The sequence below is a fragment of the Dermacentor silvarum genome, chromosome 6, assembly GCF_013339745.2.
Source record: "Dermacentor silvarum isolate Dsil-2018 chromosome 6, BIME_Dsil_1.4, whole genome shotgun sequence".
Taxonomy (NCBI): domain Eukaryota; kingdom Metazoa; phylum Arthropoda; class Arachnida; order Ixodida; family Ixodidae; genus Dermacentor; species Dermacentor silvarum.
This window is the reverse complement of record NC_051159.1, coordinates 182,677,976-182,694,096: the sequence shown is the minus strand read 5'-3', so window position 1 is coordinate 182,694,096 and position 16,121 is coordinate 182,677,976.

Sequence of the window (16,121 nt, the reverse complement as noted above, 5' to 3'; positions counted from 1 at the left end):
GCGGATTCTGTTGGCACGCCCAGACCATGTCCAGGGCAAGAAACAACATGGACGACAGAGAAGCGCACATTTAAATATGGATCAAGACCAACTAGCCCGGCTGTCAGTTCTCTTGTGTTGGGCTGCTAAGCACGAGGTCACGGGAACGAATCCCGGCCACGGCGGCCGCATTTCGATGGGGACAAAATGCGAAAACACCCGTGTACTTAGATTTAGCTGCACGTTAAAGAACCCCAGGTGGTCGAAATTTTCCGGAGTTCCCCGCTACGGCGTGCCTCATAATCAGATCGTGGTTTTGGCACGTAAAACCCCATAATCTTTTTTCTCTGTCAGTTCTGTTAAGACTTTCTTGTAGATTCAAGGAGATTTAAACTTTAAATTCAGGATTGAAGCTTTCTTTTTTTTTTCAAACAAATTGATTTTTTATATTTTTTACGTAGTTCATTTGCTTCAACATTTTCATATAATCATTCTCTCCAGTCTACACATTTTGTTTTTAACATACCTACTCTAAAATTATGGCGTCATATTACTTTATTTTGAACCATACCCGGCTCTTGGCTCATCCCCCGTAGTGGGTATGTGCCAGTAATTTTAAATGATGTACACCTCCACAGACACATAGACGGAGCTGAACAGCTCAGCGCTTTTTTATTCACCACGATGCTTGCCTTGTTCGCTTTCTTTAGGCAGTGGCGCTATAGGAGAGAGCAAGATATACTAGGCGAGGCTCAACTGCCATAACTTATAATTGCAACAAAGTGTGTAACCTTGTTTATAGGGTAAGTACTATACGTTCTCGCGTTCACTTCTGATGCTGATGCTGGTGATGTATTAAAAAATGACACTAACCCAGTATGGGAGATAGGCCAAGATTCCGATAGGTCAACGCCCTGAAGAAGAAGGACCAAGAGGAAGGGGGAAGATAACAGCAGGACCTTCTGAAGCGGGGCGCCTCGCTGAGAGATGGCAAGCCGCCCTCCTCAGCGAGGCACCCGAGGACCAGGAGTGGGCCGTCCAGCGGGCCAGGGCCATTGCCGAGGATCTCGAAAGATTTTTCTCCGGCGATGGACCCCTGGCAGCCTAGCCCCGGGCACCAACAGCCTTAACCGCTGGACAAATAAAGTTTATTCCTATCCTATCCTATCCTATCCTATCCGATGATAGTAGAATACCGAAAATATAATATTCAAAGTAAATTGATCATGAGTGAAACAAAGGAATGAGCAACAGAGTAGGCAGTTTCGCAAGAGTTTATTAACACATCAGCAAAAGCAAAGAGGAACCGTGAAAAAGAGGAACTCATAAATTGTGAACAATTTTTTTTTTATCCTTGTCCTGAGAACTTGAATTTTAGAATTTTAGGAAGGAAAACAATTGTGGGGAATGTGGTAGGGAACCATTAAAACAGGGAAGTTACGTTGTAGTCTTCGTTTGAATACGAACAGTTCCAATCTGTTCCTCCTTCTGTTCAACCAGTTATCAACATCATCGTTTTTGCACAAGAGGACACCATAGTCTCGGTGAAAAACCTTTCTGACTTCGAGTACAGCGAACGCTTCTAGGCATCACGAGTGAGCTTTTACTACGTTCATAAATGTGCGCTGATGTGTTCATTTAAGTAGGTGCATTAGTATCGTGCTTACTGACAAGCGGATGGTTCTGTGAGGCACAATATCGCACGGCCTAAATTGGCATTCCAGATGTACTAAACGCTCGAAAGACTAATGGGTTCGTTCAGGTTGTATGCGGGCAGGTGGTTCTGAGCGATGAATTTTAATGGAGCAGCGCGGTCGGGAGATGTTCGTAATCGCCTAGTTTGAGAGTAGGCGATACGTAGTGATAGTAACCGAGCAGAGTTTCATATGTCGTCGTAATCACCCGCCCTCAGGTATATATAGCAGACAAAACAAGGGGTTGTCTGTCGGCTCGACTAATCGCCGCTGTTACTCTGTTCATTCTGTCTCACTCATTTGTTCCGCAGATTATCCATTACTTCGGCGGTTGAGGACAGTTTAGACTGGAGCGGGGGACCTATAAATATCGTCGCGCTGATCTGTTCACTTCACAAGAATGCTGTTGAGGGTTCGCAAAATGTCGAGAAGCCGTTATTCTAGACTTTCAAGATAAATGTTTGTGGAGGTAAAAGCCTTTTAAGCCACCCTTTGTTTACACGTCGCTCATAGCACCATACTTTCTTACTTTTGCAGTGACGCAGTAAGTATATCGCATTTCCAGGACTTAATTTTTGTCATTAAGAACTGAAAATTTTACTTTGTTTAGGCGCTGCAGCTCTGCCACCAGCTCAGCCACTAACGGTGTTTTAATCTATAAAGCAGCAGCTCCAACTGCACCAACATAATCACTCAGTACTGAACGCGTGACGCTTCTCCTTTTATCTCGCCCTAAGCTGGTGCCACGTTGTGCGACGACAGGCCACTTGATTGTGAGAACAGCAAAGCTATAGGAAGACCTGATGACTGGTTGACGTAGGCAGACACGCTTTATACGGTCGCACCCTAGTGAATTCCGCCGGTGAATCCCCAAGAAAGGCATCATGTTTTGATTAGACAAATTTTTAAATGTGGGTGATATTGGGGCTTCTTTCTCAGTCTGATAGCATCAAAGCAAGATGTATGTTTGATAGCATAATTGTTTGTGAGAAAAAATAGCATAATTGTTTGCGCGAAAAAACGAAACCACACAAGGACACAATGACAGGACGACCGCCAACTGTCAACTGAGTTTCTGGTCTGCATCGCGTCACAGTGCACACATTGGCGCACTTAGTATAGTGCGCTTGCGTGGGCGGAAGGCGAAAGAACACGTAATTAACCAACAGCGCGATTCAGGAGGAATATTTCAGAGTTATACAGCGATATCGATGTTTCATTGACGCAGGCACTTCATCTACTCGCCGCGGTAGCTCAGTCAGCTAAGGCGTTGCGCTGCTGAGCACGAGGTTGCGGGATCGAATCCCGGCCGCGGCGGCCGCATTTCGATGGAGGCGAAATACAAAAACGCCCGTGTGCTTGCGTTGTAGTGCACGTTAAAGAACCCCAGGTGGTCAAAATTAATCCGGAGCCCTCCACTACGGCGTGTCTCATAATCAGAACTGGTTTTGGCACGTAAAACCCCAGAAAGAAGAAGAAGGCACTTCCTCTTTTCATGTTGTTATAAGCCTCCATGTCGTGCGCCCTTACTTTTGAATTTTCTGAGTGTCCTAAACGCTGGGACAAGTATCTGACACTTTTAGGCAGCACAATGAGCTGGCGAATTTGCCAGAATGTTGTTGTTTTTTATATTTTAGATCGTCATCTGATGCTTCCACGAACGACAGTTAACGCAGGATCCCGTTTGCCTACGTAGGTCTTCGCAGATGTTAGCGCGATTTCATAAACCACTCCTGTGGAACAACGCACACGCAGCTGGCCGTGATTCTTGCTGCATTGGCTTATGTTCTCATTGTCGCGTGAAACACGCGCGCGCACAGGTGCGAGTTTTGGCGGAGCCGAAAGCACCACTGCGATTTCATATTGGCTCGCAACATTCTTCAGGTCATGCAATAGTCTCTGCACGTATTTCCTGCGATTTCGCCGTAGTGTGTGGTGAGAGTCGGGCCGTGAGTTACATGCGCTTCCTTTAGATATTTGTAGAAGGGTTTCAGCGGCTGCTGTCAAAACTACTAGCGGGTATACCAAGCTGACCTCCGAATCTGATCGAAGAAGCAAGCCTGCACAGAGATAAACGCGTGACTTCCTCAATGCTGACAACAAACACAGGGGAGCAATTTCCCTCTTAACCGTTTCTGAGCGAGCTCATAGATGAGGAGACAACGCTTTATGAGCGCGCGGAGAATAGTTGCAGCACATGTGAGCCCTCTCGAACATCATCATATGTGTCTAAAAACTGCGGAGCGTGTCCGGATGGTGGTAGTCCGTATCTGAAGCTAGGATACTCCTTTCCCGTAATCATAGAGCTTCTCTGAAACTCTCACAAGAGTGCTTTGAAGTGGGGCATTAGTTTGTATACAGGGCGTTTTTTTTTTTTTAGCTGCATCAAATTTTTAAAATTAGAAAAAATATATCTTGGTCACGTTATCTTTACCATTCGAGTGCACCGATTGGCGGCCTCTAGATACAGAGCAATTCCCGCACTTGCGCTAATTGAACTTACGCTAATTAACTTTCTAATTATCAACAATAGATGACAACAGTAAATGAGTACTTTGGGGCTCGTCCTCGACACTACCTATCCCAACGATCAAATTTTGAATAGCGGTGTTCATGTGGGAGCTACGCGGCCAATTAGTTCCCCTTGGCCGGCTCCTTGAAACCGAAACTGGCCGCAAAAAGAGTGTCGTCGATGTCGCCGCCCCCCTGCCTTTCGTCACGTCTCCGAGGTAAGCGCCGGTCCGGCCCGCGAGCAGCTTGCGTTATCTCCTTGCTACTGCGGCGTTCGCAGTCGACGCTACAGACTGTTATGACGCCGTGCCTGCAGTATCTAAAAGCCCAAGGAGTGGAGTTGGCGCTACAGCGCAACGTGGCGCCCGACGGAATGACGAAGTAAATTTGGCGGCCCGCCGGCATTGAAGCGTTAGGCCGCAGACAGCAAGGAGATAACGCAAGCTGCTCGCGGGCCGGACTGGCGGTGACGTCCAGACGAGACGAAAGGTTGAGTGGGGAGGGGGCATCGACTACACAGACGCTCGTTTTGCGGCCAGTTTCAGTTTCAAGCAGCCTGCCAAGGGGAACTAATTGTTCGCGTAGCTCGCACATGAACTCCACTATTCAAAATTTGATCGTTGGGCTAGGTAGTGTCGAGGACGGGCCCCAAAGTACTCATTTGCTGTAGCCACCTATTGTTGATAATTAGAAAGTTAATTAGCGTAACCTCGCTAATTACGCACGGAAGTGCGGAAATTGCTCGGTATCTAGAGGCCGCCAATCCGTACACTCGAATGGTAAACATAACGTGACCAAGATTTACATTGTTCTAATTTTAAAAGTTTGGTGCAGCTAAAAAAAAAAAAAACACCCTGTATGTCTTTTCAAAATAATTTTAGAAAAATTTCACGATAGCTATAAAAACTGTCAGAATTGCTACTTTATATAAAACTACTTCAGGGTCATGGTCCATGACAGAATACAATATTTCACACAGAACAGGTGTGACTCATGACCCAACACGCATCAGGTGTCGTTGCAGATTTAACACATTATCAAAAGATACAAAGGGGGGTCTTCAATTCAAATTCTAAAATGGACATACATTTTTTGTCAGCGCACATTATCACAGACCCAAACAGTTCGTTGTGAGGTACTGAATAAAAGAGGTATTGAATAGCGATCGACAGGGCCATCCCGATAGACGCATTATTTGGCAGAAAGCTTGCGACTTCAGATAAACTCTTAGTACCATAGAGAGTCCTTACAAATAACGTAAGTTACATTACAGTTAAATTATTCAGTTGCTTTGATATGAACTGGTTGATCTGCTGTCGCTACGATCCGTTTTCACTAACAATCATGTGAAAAAGCAAATAACGTTTATGAGTGTTCACACAGAAAACATTACCAAAGTGCTGCGCGATGTCTCTGGCGAGCTTTTGTGGTGGCATTTTGTCGCACAACGAAAAAAACACTGTCACAAGGAAACGAACACAAGCGCCAATCTGCACTGACGCTTCGTGTCCTTTCTTAAAGAAGGGCTTTTTTTCACGCTACTTGCAGTCACAAGTATGCCTAACAATTACGAGCCAGAGAAAATGTTTTACCTAAGTTGACATTTTCGTGGCATACTTACGAGGTGTTTAACTACGTCGAAGAACAAGTAATCAGCTTCTTTCATAGACGTTGCAATTTCAATTAGTGATTTTTTTTATTTTTCGGGTTTTACGTGACAAAAACACGACATGGTGCACCCGTAGTGGGGGACTCCGGATTAATTTTGACCACCAGGGCTTTTTTAAGGTGCACCCAGTGTCGCGATGAGACGCCGTGTCACCAAGAACGCAGTCAGGACGCTGTGCCTTCGGGTGATAGAGGAGCCCTTTTTATTCAGCGAACGCCTCTAATGTAGGCTCCACGCTTCACGTGATCAACCGTGCAGTCACACTCTCATGTGGCGTCGCGCGTACACATAACAGCACATGATTCCAACGCACCCAGTGCACGGCACACAGACGCTTTCACCTTGCGCCCCAAACCAAATGCGACCGCCGCGCCCTCGGGCTACGCAGCGCAACGCCAAAACCACTACGCCACCACGACGGTTAACTAGTGTATATTCACAAGTTTAATTCAACCATTACGAATAGTGGGTGTAATGGGGAGTATACCCTCAATTTAATTAAGTACAATTCCTTACGTTATACGCAAAGGAATGCAGATGTATTTATTAAATGCGAAGCATTTCTTGGCGAACATTTGCCACTTTGGCAGTATCTATATATCTATCTTGCCGCCTACGTCTTGGTGCTCTCATGGCCGTTTCGTTACCTTGGTATGTACCAAAATTATGACAATAGTATGACAATAGTGTATGACGAACATAAATGATGGGACATGCGTGTCATGTAGGTCATGAAACAGCCGCATACGTCTCGGTGCTCTCATGGTTGTTTCGTTAACTTGGTAGGTACCGAAATTGGCATAGTATGACAAGAGTGTTTGACGAACATAAGTGATAGGTCATGACATAAATGTCATGACATGCGTGTCATGTAGGTCATGACAATGACCCAGCGAAAATATTAACACTCAAAAACCACTGAAGTGGGTTCTGACGTGGGTATTAAGTGAAGGAAACACTAAAGGATGGTAGTAGAAGTCATAGTCATGAGCATGACTCAGCAAAAATGACAATGACTCAGCGAAGAAAGATTAACACTCAAAAACCACTGGAATGGGTTCGGACGTGGGTACTAAGTGAAGGAAACACTAAAGGATGGTAGTAGAAGCCATAGTCATGAGCATGACTCAGCAAAAATGACAATGACTCAGCGAAGAAAGATTAACACTCAAAAACCACTGAAATGGGTTCGAACGTGGGCACTAAGTGAAGGAACCACTAAAGGATTGTGGTAGAAGTCATAGTCATGAGCATGACTCAGCAAAAATGACAATGACTCAGCGAAAAAAGAATAATACTCAAAAACCACTGAAATGGGTTCGAACGTGGGCACTAAGTGAAGGAAACACTAAAGGATTGTGGTAGAAGTCATAGTCATGAGCATTACTCAGCAAAAATGACAATGGCTCAGCGAAGAAAGATTAACACTCAAAAACCACTGAAATGGGTTCGAACGTGGGCACTAAGTGAAGGAACCACTAAAGGATTGTGGTAGAAGTCATAGTCATGAGCATGACTCAGCAAAAATGACAATGACTCAGCGAAAAAAGAATAATACTCAAAAATATGTGGTTGATCCCTCTTATATAGGAATCGGTATAGAACACGAAAGTGAAACGTGTCTTCACAGAAGTAGTGTAATGTTTATTGCACATTGATATATAATGTCTATTGGTGTTTTGTGGCTAAAGCGCCCTTAGGCGTTGATGCACCCACGCTGACGCCTGGTGGCACGTCTCCTCCATCACGACTACCAACGTCGATGACCATGAGCAACCGTCGTGCATATGGAAGCTGCACTACGCTGCACACGCTAGCACAACGCGAAAGACGAAGCACGTAACTGACACACTAATACAACGCGCAAGACAAAGCACGTAACTGAATCGTCACCGAGTCAAATCAGCGCGTACAGCGCGTCGTAATTGCAGCCTCCGCGATCAACTTCAGAAACATTTTCAGAGCTAATTGCGGAGGCCACGCTCCGCTGTGCTGAGTACGGTGAACGCCACCTAGGTGGCGTTGGTAGTGCTTCTTGATGCCAGCGTCCCTTCGAATGCTGGCATCGAGGCGTCGTAGTGCTGAGACCACCGAAGCGTTCACTGTCGGTGCGCGTTAGTGTCATAATGCAGTACTTCTCTTTTCTGCTCGTAGGCGGCGGCACCGCCCCAAGCAAGAGCGCGGGTACACGGAGGAGTGTTAGATATATAAGGCGCGTCTGTGTAGCTCTCTGCAAATGCGTTTGTGGCGCAATGGGTTAAACGCTCGGCGAACTATCGTCGCGGACCGAGAGGTCGTGGGTTCGATTTCCAAATTTTGCATGTTTGTGGAACTTTTTCTTCTGGTTTCTTTCTTTGTATTATGTTCGTGTACATTGTAAGCTGACGTATTTCCGTGACGGAAATACGTCAGTGAAGTCTTGGTGGACCCCGGCATAAAACACTTTCGTGTTAAAAACCACTGAAATGGGTTCGAACGTGGGCACTAAGTGAAGGAGCCACTAAAGGATTGTGGTAGAAGTCATAGTCATGAGCATTACTCAGCAAAAATGACAATGGCTCAGCGAAGAAAGATTAACACTCAAAAACCACTGAAATGGGTTCGAACGTGGGCACTAAGTGAAGGAACCACTAAAGGATTGTGGTAGAAGTCATAGTCATGGCCATGACTCAGCAAAAATGAGAATGACTCAGCGAAAAAAAGATTAATACTCAAAAATCACTGAAATGGGTTCGGACGTGGGCACTAAGTGAAGGAACCACTAAAGGATTGTGGTAGAAGTCATAGTCATGAGCATTACTCAGCAAAAATGACAATGGCTCAGCGAAGAAAGATTAACACTCAAAAACCACTGAAATGGGTTCGAACGTGGGCACTAAGTGAAGGAACCACTAAAGGATTGTGGTAGAAGTCATAGTCATGAGCATGACTCAGCAAAAATGACAATGACTCAGCGAAAAAAGAATAATACTCAAAAACCACTGAAATGGGTTCGAACGTGGGCACTAAGTGAAGGAACCACTAAAGGATTGTGGTGAAGGAACCACTAAAGGATTGTGGTAGAAGCCATAGTCATGAGCATGACTCAGCAAAAATGACAATGACTCAGCAAAGAAAGATTAACACTCAAAAACCACTGGAATGGGTTCGGACGTGGGCACTAAGTGAAGGAACCACTAAAGGATTGTGGTAGAAGTCATAGTCATGAGCATGACTCAGCAAACATTACAATGACTCAGCGAAAAAAAAGATTAATACTCAAAAACCACTGCAATGGGTTCGGACGTGGGTACTAAGTGAAGGAAACACTAAAGGATTGTGGTAGAAGTCATAGTCAGGAGCATGACTCAGCAAACATTACAATGACTCAGCGAAAAAAAAGATTAATACTCAAAAACCACTGCAATGGGTTCGGACGTGGGTACTAAGTGAAGGAACCACTAAAGGATTGTGGTAGAAGTCATAGTCATGAGCATGACTCAGCAAACATTACAATGACTCAGCGAAAAAGATTAATACTCAAAAACCACTGAAATGGTTCGGACGTGGGCACCAAGTGAAGGAAACTAAAGGATTGTGGTGAGGAAATAAAGGATTGTGGTAGAAGTCATAGTCATGAGCATGACTCAGCAAAAATGACAATGACTCAGCGAAAAAAGATAATACTCAAAAACCACTGAAATGGGTTCGACCACTAAAGGATTGTGGTGGGCACTAAAGGATTGTGGTAGACCAAGTGAAGGATGCTCAGCGAAGAAAGATTAACACTCAAAAACCACTGAAATGGTTCGAACGTGGGCCTAAGTGAAGGAACTAAAGGATTGTGGTAGAAGTCATAGTCATGAGCATGACTCAGCAAAAATGACAATGGCTCAGCGAAGAAAGATTAACACTCAAAAACCACTGAAATGGGTTCGAACGTGGGCACTAAGTGAAGGAACCACTAAAGGATTGTGGTAGAAGTCATAGTCATGAGCATGACTCAGCAAAAATGACAATGACTCAGCGAAAAAAGAATAATACTCAAAAACCACTGAAATGGGTTCGAACGTGGGCACTAAGTGAAGGAACCACTAAAGGATTGTGGTGAAGGAACCACTAAAGGATTGTGGTAGAAGCCATAGTCATGAGCATGACTCAGCAAAAATGACAATGACTCAGCAAAGAAAGATTAACACTCAAAAACCACTGGAATGGGTTCGGACGTGGGCACTAAGTGAAGGAACCACTAAAGGATTGTGGTAGAAGTCATAGTCATGAGCATGACTCAGCAAACATTACAATGACTCAGCGAAAAAAAAAAGATTAATACTCAAAAACCACTGCAATGGGTTCGGACGTGGGCACTAAGTGAAGGAACCACTAAAGGATTGTGGTAGAAGTCATAGTCAGGAGCATGACTCAGCAAACATTACAATGACTCAGCGAAAAAAAAGATTAATACTCAAAAACCACTGCAATGGGTTCGGACGTGGGTACTAAGTGAAGGAACCACTAAAGGATTGTGGTAGAAGTCATAGTCATGAGCATGACTCAGCAAACATTACAATGACTCAGCGAAAAAAGATTAATACTCAAAAACCACTGAAATGGTTCGGACGTGGGCACCAAGTGAAGGAAACAATAAAGGATTGTGGTAGAAGTCATAGTCATGAGCATTACTCAGCAAAAATGACAATGGCTCAGCGAAGAAAGATTAACACTCAAAAACCACTGAAATGGGTTCGAACGTGGGCACTAAGTGAAGGAACCACTAAAGGATTGTGGTAGAAGTCATAGTCATGAGCATGACTCAGCAAAAATGACAATGACTCAGCGAAAAAAGAATAATACTCAAAAACCACTGAAATGGGTTCGAACGTGGGCACTAAGTGAAGGAACCACTAAAGGATTGTGGTAGAAGTCATAGTCATGAGCATTACTCAGCAAAAATGACAATGGCTCAGCGAAGAAAGATTAACACTCAAAAACCACTGAAATGGGTTCGAACGTGGGCACTAAGTGAAGGAACCACTAAAGGATTGTGGTAGAAGTCATAGTCATGAGCATGACTCAGCAAAAATGACAATGACTCAGCGAAAAAAGAATAATACTCAAAAACCACTGAAATGGGTTCGAACGTGGGCACTAAGTGAAGGAACCACTAAAGGATTGTGGTAGAAGCCATAGTCATGAGCATGACTCAGCAAAAATGACAATGACTCAGCAAAGAAAGATTAACACTCAAAAACCACTGGAATGGGTTCGGACGTGGGCACTAAGTGAAGGAACCACTAAAGGATTGTGGTAGAAGTCATAGTCATGAGCATGACTCAGCAAACATTACAATGACTCAGCGAAAAAAAAGATTAATACTCAAAAACCACTGCAATGGGTTCGGACGTGGGTACTAAGTGAAGGAAACACTAAAGGATGGTAGTAGAAGTCATAGTCAGGAGCATGACTCAGCAAACATTACAATGACTCAGCGAAAAAAAAAGATTAATACTCAAAAACCACTGCAATGGGTTCGGACGTGGGTACTAAGTGAAGGAACCACTAAAGGATTGTGGTAGAAGTCATAGTCATGAGCATGACTCAGCAAACATTACAATGACTCAGCGAAAAAAGATTAATACTCAAAAACCACTGAAATGGTTCGGACGTGGGCACCAAGTGAAGGAAACAATAAAGGATTGTGGTAGAAGTCATAGTCATGAGCATGACTCAGCAAAAATGACAATGGCTCAGCGAAGAAAGATTAACACTCAAAAACCACTGAAATGGGTTCGAACGTGGGCACTAAGTGAAGGAACCACTAAAGGATTGTGGTAGAAGTCATAGTCATGAGCATGACTCAGCAAAAATGACAATGACTCAGCGAAAAAAGAATAATACTCAAAAACCACTGAAATGGGTTCGAACGTGGGCACTAAGTGAAGGAACCACTAAAGGCATTGTGGTAGAAGCCATAGTCATGAGCATGACTCAGCAAAAATGACAATGACTCAGCGAAAAAAGAATTAACACTCAAAAACCACTGAAATGGTTCGGACGTGGGCACCAAGTGAAGGAAACACTAAAGGATTGTGGTAGAAGCCATAGTCATGAGCATGACTCAGCAAAAATGACAATGACTCAGCAAAGAAAGATTAACACTCAAAAACCACTGAAATGGTTCGGACGTGGGCACCAAGTGAAGGAAACAATAAAGCATTGTGGTAGAAGTCATAGTCATGGCCATGACTCAGCAAAAATGAGAATGACTCAGCAAAAAATATTAGCACTCAAAACAATAGGAATGGGTTCAGATGTGTAACTAAGTGACGTAAAACGCTAATGCCGTCATAATCCTGATCATGGATGGCTAAGGCTTTCGCCTTAAGGTCTCTTAGGTGTAGCTAAAGGGACTTCCGAGGACTCGTGACATGAATGTCACAACATGTGTGTCATGTAGGGCATGAAACAGCCGCCTACGTCTTGGTGCTCTCATGGTCGTTTTGTTAACTTGGTAGGCTCCTCGCACACTGCTTCGCATAACTTCGATTCCCACAGATCGTGGGATCTGCCGGATTTTTTATCTTCAGTGCATTTTGGCTGTGTGTCTTCATGACACAGATTTAAGTGCTTTCCCGCCATTTTGTAAGTTTTTTTCATGCTTTCTGAACATTTCTTTGTTAACCTAATGTGCACTTACGCTTATGTGCAGAAGTATAGGATTAGGTACCTAGTCATGTGCAGTCAAGAATCTCTTCTCTTTCTCATCTATTTTTTTGAGGGGGTAAATAAAGATGTCAGAATGCTTGTAGAAAGTAATCAGGGATTCAAAGCATGCTCTGTGGCCATCTTCATACGTTGGCACCCACGCATTGCTACACCACTTCATACAATACAGCTTGCTAGTCCAGTTGGTAACAATTTATGCATGCCTGTAAGTTGACGAAAACATGAGAAATAATTTTTTTTAAAATTGAATGAAAGATAAGTGGATGATAAGGGATGCACCAGCAAAGCACCAGTGCTTGGAAAGCTGAGCCCAGTACGACAACAGTTGAACTATACGCTCTCTCTCTCTCTCTCTCGCCGTGCAGAGATCAGGGCCGCAGCTGTGCTTGCTGCTGGGCGTTCATCGGCACGCTGGCCATGACTGCTTTGGGTGCCTTCGCCGTCCTTGTAGCGCTCGGAGTGGTGAACATCAGTGAGTGTGCTATGCGCATGATCTCGATGGTTCGTTTAGCTGAAACTTTGTCCCAAAGCCCCAGTACGAAATCGAGCGTGAGCTCTCCGGATAGCATTAAACCGGCTGGACTCTAGACCATTTTCCGAAATGAAGATCCTTGGACCATGGCCGTACGCGTCGATGGCACAGAAAGCGACGAAAGCGTTGTTGAAGTACCTGAAGTCGACAGGGCTTGGCGACTGTGTGTAAACTTGGTGCGAACTGTGCTCTCTACCTCCTCTCTCTCTTTTCATCCCTATACCCCCTTTCCTCAGAGCAGGGTAGCAAACCGGACGTGCGTCTGGTTAACCTGCCTGCCATTCCTTTCTTCTATTTTTCTCTCTCTTGTCGCACAGCCAGAACTTTGAAACAGATCGCACAGCAAGGGCTTATTGCTCTGACCAGTGCGGCGTTTATCGAGAGCAATCTTAGTAACCACTGACCATGCGATAAGGAGCTAATCTGATATTGCAGTGAACATGCCGCGATTTCAAGAGTGTGGAGTTCCCCTAAGAGAATCTAAACGTGTAATTTCGTGCAACGAAAATTTATGTGGCCGCCGTGTCCTTTATATTTGTGCTTAGAAGTAAAAAATCACTGCCCCTTCCACTCCGTGAAGGTGGTCGAACAGCGAAGCTGTGTTACTTACAGCGAGTGCTAAACTATTCAAGCCAAACTTCGCAAGCAGTCTATATTGTAAATCTTTTGTTTCACCATTCTTTCACCTCATTTTCGCTTTTGCGTGCTTCGACCATGCTTTAGGAGTGTTTTTTTTGCGGTTCCCTCAGTGTGTTTTTCTTTTGCGTGAGGTTTCTCTCTGTGTTTTGTCGTGCTTTCTTTCGCGTGCAAGTTGCGCTGGCCCTTTTTTTGCGCGCCAGTAATGAGAGCAAGCGATGAGCCCGTTCACGAGCTAACTCTCGCTGACGCTCGCGGTAGGTGGCTTCTTCCTCTGGAGTAACTCGTGGTCTTCCCATTGTTGTAGCTGGGATGGAATGTGCGGAACCACTAATCCAAAGCTCCGTATGTACAACTGTAGCAGCATTTCCCCACGTTCGGCGTAAACGCGGGGAAACGCGGACGGCGTCGGCAGCAGCTCTGCGCGTTGCCTCGTTGGTGCTTCTACACAACCAAGGTTAACGCGAACTCCTCTCACACCCCACTCCTCCGTTGACCTACTTCTTATTACGATAGCAATTATATGGACATTCCAAGCGGATTTCTGCCGTCGCCGTCACTGTGAGGTTCCGTATGAACTCCAATGGCAATGAAATCGTCGCCGCGTACCGTATGCTGTATGTGCAAGTGAAAGCCCGCGAGGACGCGCGCTTTCACGGGGAGCGAGCGCACGGCGGAGAGCAAACGCGAGTTCTTCCGTCGCGCGAAAGGCCGTGGGGGGACAGGAGGTAGGGAGGCAGGGGAGGCGACGTTCAGCTGCGGCACCAAGTGCGTATGTATGTAAAAACGTTGCGAGGCGAGAATGTGGGTGTCCGGTTCTGATCTCGTCGAAAACCTCCGAGCCGCCGCCAGAGGCACCGGCAACAGTCACCAACGCCGCGCGCGTTCGGTGCAAACGCGGGCAAAACGCCGACGGCGTGGACAACAGTTCTGCGCGTTGCTGGTGCTGCTACGTGTCCAAGTTTATACAGCTGAAAAAAAACTACTATCCTTACTCCGTATAGCTCTCTATACTAATTTGCTATCGCAATGGAGGCTTCGCCTTTCGGGTGAAACTGCCGCATTTTTTCCTACAGCGCCATTGGGTGGCACACCTCACGCTCTGCCCCTCCAACGCGGGTATTGGAGGGCTGCGACTTACGTCAAACCCCCTCCCTGTTCTCATTTTCATCTGCACCCTCTCAAAGCATTCTCACGGGGCGAAAGCGGTCACTCCAACCCTTTTCCCTTGTTGAGCTCTTCTTCTCCTCTCCCGTTAGGTCACGTGACCCCTTTTTAGCGAAGTCCGACAACGACGGCACAGGGTCCGCATAAACGGCTTCGCTGCAAAACTCCGAGTTAGGATTTGTTTGTATTTACTACATATTAATGTCCACAATATAGCCACTCTGGTGCGGCAGTTTTCCGGCAATTATTAACAAATTTGTAAAATGTCTTGGGATTTGATTATTTACACTGATTAACAAGCAAGATAGGAGCTAGGGGCCGCTATGTATACACTACCCGCCGCGGTAGCCCAGTCGCTCGAGGTCCCGGGTTCGATCCCGACCGAGGCGGCCGCATTTCCATGGGGGCGAAATGCAAAAAACGCTATAATACCGTGCATTGGGGGAATGTTAAAGGTCCCACGAGGTCGAAATCAATTCTGAATACACCTGTACGATGTGTCTCACAATCACATCGTAGTTCTGGCATGCACGTAAAACAACTTCAGAATTTAATTTTATTTTAGCTGTTTACACAGCGAGCAGTTCGAACTTGAACTATTGGCTTTTTTTCAACATTCAGCAGCAGCAGTAGCGCGAAAAAGAGCATTGCAGGAGCAGGTACTATTAAAGTTTACAAAAGTACGCTTGAAGAAATGTAGACGTATCACAAGCAATAAAATTATTATACAAAAATAATAAATGAGAACGTTCATGAAGTAATATTGCCAGAAAATGCCATGAAAGTTCATTATTGGAAGGGAACAGATATCGCCTGACAAATAAGTCCAAAGGCATTTAGTACGCGGGAAGATTAAGAAGATTAAGAAAGCTGCGCGCGACGAAGGCTGTATAGAACTGGCCTTTCGCTTGTCCGTTACGTGCGAGTTGTTTGTCACGCTCACAGTTGCAAAATAGATAAATGTAAACCATCAAAAAGTTAAGGCCGTTTCACATGGTGCGATTTTGCACTGCGATTATCGCACCGGAAGTGCGATTTCCGTCGCATGCGACGAAAATCGCAGTCGCAGGGCCGTTTCTGCGATTTTCGGCTGCGACCAACCGGTTGGTCGCAGCGTCGCAACGTCGCAGCAATCGCTGCGATTTTCCCGTCGAAATTGCGCCGAGAGGTATTTCGCGGTCTGTTTTGGAAAATGGCGGCGGTCGCTCAACGCAACGTTTATAGATAC